Consider the following 6,989-nt stretch of genomic DNA (forward strand, 5'->3'; position numbering starts at 1 on the left):
AATACCTGTGGGAATGCCTGTGGGAATGCCTGTGGGAATACCTGTGGGAATGCCTGTGGGAAAGCCTGGGGAAAGTCTGTGGGATTATCTATGAGAATGCCCGTGGGAATGCCTGTGGGAATATCCATGGAAAAGCTGTTTTCCTTAAGAGAACAGCTCTGTATCTGCTCCCACATCGAGAAATAATGTCCTAGCCCGTCAAGCTAAGCCATGACAATTTTAGGTTAAAATTTTTTTCAAAGCACATTTTAAAAATCTCCCAAGAAGGCCTTATAAAAATCCTAATACTGCATCCACAGACACCTAATGTTAAGCACGTATCACCTCTGGGTGAGTCCCCCAAATGGCCTAGTAGGAAAAGATAGCCCTAAGTGACTAAATGAGTGAATGCAATTCACAGTTGTTGACTAAAAGCCAACTCAATGTTGGAGGACACCTGCCAAAAATGGCAGTTGGAGGGTTGGAGCAGTTATCTGAGCCATTTTTTCCTCACAGTAATGAGGCCATTCCTAGTTGGTGACAATAAAACCATGTCATCTGCGTAGAAAAGACTTAACTTTCTGTTCCTCTTAGCAAAGGGCAATTCATTCAGCTCATTCAAAAATTCTTTCAAGTCATAAAATACTCATTAAAGGGAGTGGGGACCAACGTACGTGGCTCTTGTGCTGTGCTTGAAGCTGTCGTCTGGTTCTCAGGACACCCTTTCTCCCGACGCCAGCCCTCACGCTGAGCTGGGGTGCAAGTTCTGGAGAAGCGTCTGAGGTGGGGTGGGGACTAACGCTGAGCACCTGCAGTTTAGCCCGTAATTGGTTTCTCTCCACGTAACTAGTTTCCCTCCCCTGAGTCAAAGGCCAAAGTCGGTCATTGCTGTTGCAATTCGTATATTGTTCCTGACAAATTTGTGCAAGAGTGGCATGAAAAGGTCAATAGCACGGAAGAAATGTGCTGAAAACCCAAAGACTTCCTCATAAGAAATATCAGCCTGAGAAACCCAGACTTGCAATTTATAAAAGAGGAAATTGACAGACAGTTTAGTTGGAATATCAAGTAAACCAGTGGGCCCAACCCTGGGGAGGAAATAGAGGACGGTCCCTGTTTACAACGTGGGATAATCTACCCTATAGGCCCATCCAGACAAGACCACATGTGTGGAATCAAGGAAAGGAGGCAACTTGGCTATGGAACACTTGAGATGTTGCAAGTCCAAATTGAGATGAACTCTAAGTGTAAAACACATCAGCTTTCAGATGCAGTATGAAAAAAGAACGCAAAATATCTTGTGAATAATGTTATGTTGATTACATGTTGAAATGATAATATTTGAATATGTTATGTTGGGTGAATAAAATATGTTATGAAAGTTAATACCACTTTTTTAATGCAACTATTAGAGAATTTTTAATTACGTGCATGCACACTGTGGAAGCCACCCCCAAGATGACCCCTAATGATCCCCCGTCCTGGTATTCACATCCTGTGTAGCCCCCTCCCGTGTTGTGTCAGGGTTGATCTGTGGGACCAATAGAATATGTCAGAAGGAATGGTATATCACTCCAAGGTTAGGTTATAAAAGATACTGCGGCTTCTACCTTTGTCTCTCTCTCAGTCTCTGTTTCTATTTCTCTGACCACTTATTCCGGGGGAAGATAGCTGCTATTTTGTGAGCAGCCCTGTGGGAGAGAAACTAAAGCCTCTGGCCAACACCCACGTGGGTGACCCTTCTTGGAAGCAGGTCCTCCAGCCCCAGTCCAACCTTGAGGAAACTGCAGCCCAACCGACATCTTGACAACAACTTCGTGAGAGACCCTGAGTCAGAACCACCCAGCTAAGCCGATCCTGGATTCCCAATACTCAGAAATTGTGTAAAATAATAATATTAAGTCTTAGGTAATTTATTACACAGCAGTAGATGACTAATACTCAGGCACTATATTTCTATTGAACATCACTGGTCTCAAGCTTAAAAAAAAAAAAAAAAGGAGTAAGCTTGTAGAGCAGAGATGCCAAACCTGGCTGCACATTAGAATCACCCACAGAACTTTTCAAAATTGCGGATGCCCCAGCCTCACCCCAAAAGAATTGAATCAGAGTCTCTACAGATAGAGCGCCGGCACTGGTATTTTCTAGAAGTTACCCAGGTGGTGTTAATGTGCAGCCAGGGTTGAGACCACTGCTCTAAGGACATGATTCTCCAATGTCATTGAGCTTAAATCAACACGACATCGAGGGCTTCACCACTCCAAGTGTGCCTCTGGATCTCCTGGGAGCTGTTGGAAATGCCGGGTCTCAGGCCCCAGCCCAGGTGCACTAAACCAGAAGCTGAATTTTAATAGGATCCCCAGGGAATTGGATGCACACTGAGGTTTTGGGTATCCATTCAAAACTGGTCCTCAGACGTCTCGTCCCCCAGATTCCCGCTAAGGATAACCAGATCCCAGCATCCGTTCTCCCATAAACGTTTATTAGGCTACAAGTTGTGAGTGAGGTCTCCCCCGAGGGATTCTGGCATAACTGGTGTTGGGGATGGGGTGGGGTCCAGACGGGGAGAATTTTGTGAAAGTTCCCCTGGGGGATTCTAAGCCGCAGCCAGGGTGGAGAGCCGTCAGCCGAGGGTCGGGGGATGGGAGACACCCTAACTGCTTCTCAATCCCTGAGTCTCTCATCTCGCCATGCTGAGCAGGAGTCGAGAGTTTAAAGATGTGTCGCTTCCATACAATGTGGACCCTAGAAGCCAACTGCCCCATCTAGAACTTACCTAAGAAACAGCAATTTCTTCCAACTCAAGAGAGAGAAAACTTGCCACGTGGGTCTGACCCACAGGCAATGCGTGCCTCTCAGCAAGGTGCTCTCCCAAGGGGGCTCCCAGAGGAGCGCTGAGGATCAGAGGCAGTCACCTGAGTCCCCTCCTTGACAACTAACCCCCGACAAGTGCACGGCCGCCACACAGCAAGAGTTAAATTTGACAGCAATACTGTGGCTGTCTGCAAACTCCTCTTCACACGTCCGCTCGCTTCCCTGGCCGCAGTTTAAGAATTGTTTTATTTCTCAGTTCATTTGGTTTCTTTTTCCTCTCTGATAGTCTTTATCAAACCAAGAACTACAATGGCAAAATCTACATTCACCCAAGTCAAAATGAACCAACAAAGCCAGTCTTAATTTGCCAACAGCTCCGTTGATAATGGGTAAGTGGTAAACCCAAAGTGTCTCTTGGCATCCCAAGAGATTCTCAGAAAAAGCAGTTTCCACCAATTTGAAAGTTCTAGTCCTCTCTTTGCCATCCCCTCACCCTTGGAGGTGCGGCCATGAGACCTAACAGCCTTCGCACGGCAATACTCCCTGCTAAGGTGGGAGGGACCTTATCACTTTGTCCCTGGCTGAAAAAAAATGCCTTCCTAAACATAGTCATAAATAAGACAGGCTAACTGTAATACAATTTACAGCACCGTCTCCTTCAAGCTGTTTACCATCATTTGTAATTATTTTATCTACTTGCTGCTTGTTCATCTGATCTATAACTCCATCGGGGCAAGAGCCATGCTGGTCTTACCCAGTATGTTCCTCCTACTTAGCCTGGCACCAAAAGAATGTTTCTAAATGAAGGATTGAATGGAAAGTTTCCCCAGATCCATGCCACACACTAACATCCAGAAATACTAGACGTTATAAATCCACTGGTGAGGAATTGCCCTCTCGGCTTAATACAGCTGTCCGTCAGGAGATGTGACCTATATATAGGAAATATATACGGATCTGACATAGTTCTGCTCCAGCGCAGTTCAAGCAGGACTGTAAGCCTGTGCCAATCCTGATATTCTTCAGAGCTTATTATGACTGACTTTAAATATGCTATGTCATGGAGGGTTTGAACCATCACACACAACCAACGTCCAGGTAGACGGCACGTACCCAACCAGAGCGATGTGAGCCAGGTCCAGCCTCTCTGGTTAGCAAATCCCGTAAGGAAAGAACTCTGTTCTGTCCTGCGCAGTAGGGATCGCCACTCCCCGTTTTCTCTAGGATCTGCCCGGCCTGCTTGGAAGGACAAGTTCTCATTCCCAAACAAGGGGGCATAAGGACCTGGCGGGCTCTGGGAAGACTTTGAATGCTCTCCACAGAATCCAAGGTGAAAAAGAATCAGTCAAACACGAACCCAAAGAGGCAGGTCTAGGCATCCTGCTTCCCCCAGGAAGCCATATCAAACGCAAGTCTCAAGGGCAAAGAGTACAGGGACAAGGGATCCACTGAGAAGTCCTGATCCTCTCACCAGACCATTCCATGATGGGCCATCTTCGTGTCCTTGTCCCTGATCCCTCAGCTCATATAACCTAGCTCATAGGACAAGGGCCCTCTTCTGCTCAGGAAGCCAGTGCCACAGAGTCCCAAATGCAAATTGGGTTAGACTCTAAAAAATTCTCTGGAGGAAAGTAGCAGAGTGGGAGCTCCACAGACCTCAAATCTCTCAACCATCAAGCCATGGAGATCTCCAGACACATGCTTCTTTGAGAGTGCCTTGTTAAAACTCAGGATTTAAAAATCACTCAAAGAGGCAGTGTGGCGTGGTGGAAAGAGTTTGGGATGGGTGATAGAAAGATTGGGTCTAAGCTGTGACTCTCCCCGCAGCCAGCAACTAACAGAGAGAGCTCGAGCAAGTCACTTCCCTCGTCAGGCTTCAATCCCTTCAGCTGGACAGCAGGGGCGGTAACTCCCCATTCCCATGGAGCCTGGGAGCCTCAAAGGTGGTGCTGGTGTAGAGGGCTTTGGAAAGGAGTCAGCTGTGAGCCACTTGAGGCGTGCTCCGGGTCAGTCAATGTGTCACTTCCTCAAGAAGAGCGACCTCCCCCGCACACATGGGCACACACCTTTCCAGACGCAACATCCCCCATCAAAACCCACTTGATCTGCCACACACCTTGAAGCAAACACTCTTGGTCGTCTCCCCAATAGCGGTCACCTGCCTTCTTCCTGCTAACACACCCCCAGCTTTGTCCAGGAACTGAGCAGCAGAGTGACGAGGACAGCGGGTCCCCTGCAAAGTCCCAGAGTGGACACTGAATAAGGCAATCTGTCATGATCATTTCATTCTTTCTGCCAGTGATTGGTTTAAGGACACGCACGTGACCCAGCCCCGGCTGAGGGGAAATAAAGGGACTCGGCTAGGAGACCTCTGGGAGAGGGTTTCCTCCATGATAAAAAGAGTTGGGGAAGGCAAGCCTCCTCCTGCGGCCTTGGGAAGTGTTGGCAGGAGGCCAGGAGGTCTGGAGCTGCAGCGACCACCTACCAGCCACGCGGGGACAAAGCCAATGCCCACAGACACAACCAACGCACTGGGGACGGCAGAGGAGGAAGAGGAAAATGCCTGGCCCTTGCCGTTGTTGCTGTGTCTGAATCAACCTGCCCAGGATCCCCTACTACACACGTTATCACGTGGACAACAAACCCCTGCTGTGGAAGCCTCTTCAGGTTGGGTATCTGGTCACTTAGAGCAGAGCATCCGCGTACACACTCCTCCCGGACTCCAACACACACAGCCTATAACTTGTCTCCATCTTATTCGGGTCCCCAAGGTTTGTCCTAACCCCATAGTTCAGCTCGTGAACCATTGCTCACAAGAACACCCGTAGCTCGGTAATGCCTGCAGGATAAAATTCAAATCTGAAAAAACTAATGTCCCTCCCCTCACCTGGCCCCGTCTAGCTCATCCCCCTGCTTTGTTTTATTCAGAACGTGATCGCGAATGGAAATTACCCTGGGTCTTGGTTTATTATCTGGTTATCACCTGTCTGTTCTCAAGGGAAGCACCACGAGAAGAGGGAGCTTGTCTGTTTGGATCACAACCGTCTTTCCAACACGGCGATCACAGTCTGGCACATCAGAGTGGGTACTTACAAATACCCGATGGGTGCATAAATGGACAGACGGCTCCCACCTGCCTTTCCAGCATAGTCCCCCTAAACACCTCTTCAGAAAATGAAACCTGTCTCCCATCAATGAAACACTCACAGTACACCATGCAGGGTGACTGTGTGTTTGTGTGTTTAGGAGAATTAAATGACAGAATTGTGTGTGTTGGCTTCCCTACCTCTCTCCTTCCTCCACGTCCAAGCCTTCTTTGATCCAAACAGCCACACAGTCTCTTACTTGTCTGAACTCCCACAAGATCCCATCACTGACCACTGACCACTTTCCCCTGGCACATCTGCCACCATCTTCTCCCCACCACCCCGACTCCCTCCCCAGAATGTGCGTCCCTCAGGGCAGGGTCTGTATCTCATTCATCTACATCTCTCTAGTGGATGGCACATGGTAGATACTTAAGAAGAAACATTTGTGGGACGAACATACTTGCAAGTGCCAGGGCTGTGGCTAACCATGCGGCAATGGTTTGGGAAGGAGGGCAAGGGTCTGGGTCCACACCACAAGGGGTGTTTTTCTAAACTTTCCAAGGAGTGAGGCTCACCCCAAAGACAGGCAAAATAAAAGGAAATAAAATGAGGTGCTAAAAATGACAGGCGTAACTCTGGTGACTTCTCTCTCTGAGACTCGGTTCATCTGTGCAATGAGAAAGTTGGACCAGATGGTCTCTGGGGATTATGGCAAAGGGAGCAGAACATGGGTTTTAGAGCTGGGCTCACCTGGATTGAACACCACTTCTTCTGCTGTGCAGCCTTATACCCACCACTCCACCTCTCTGGGCGCATCTCCTCGCCTGTAAAATGGCGTTAATGACACCAGTAGACGGGACTGTTGGGTGGAGTAAACATGTGCACAGCTCCTGGCTCCATGGTATCTCCTCCCCTCCTTTCCTGCCTCTGCTGCTTCCAGCCCTGAAGTCCCTGTCTTCCCTCTTCACCGGCCACCACAAGTATCCATCACAGCTTCTCTGCACCAAGTGGAAGGAAATTTGCTCTCCCAAGGCAGTAACTCCTTTAGCCAACCAACGGTGGGCCTTTCTTCTGTGGGACTGTGGCCTCCTGACCATGAAGGGTACA

This window comes from Equus caballus, chromosome 28 (genome assembly GCF_041296265.1).
Source record: "Equus caballus isolate H_3958 breed thoroughbred chromosome 28, TB-T2T, whole genome shotgun sequence".
NCBI lineage: Eukaryota > Metazoa > Chordata > Mammalia > Perissodactyla > Equidae > Equus > Equus caballus.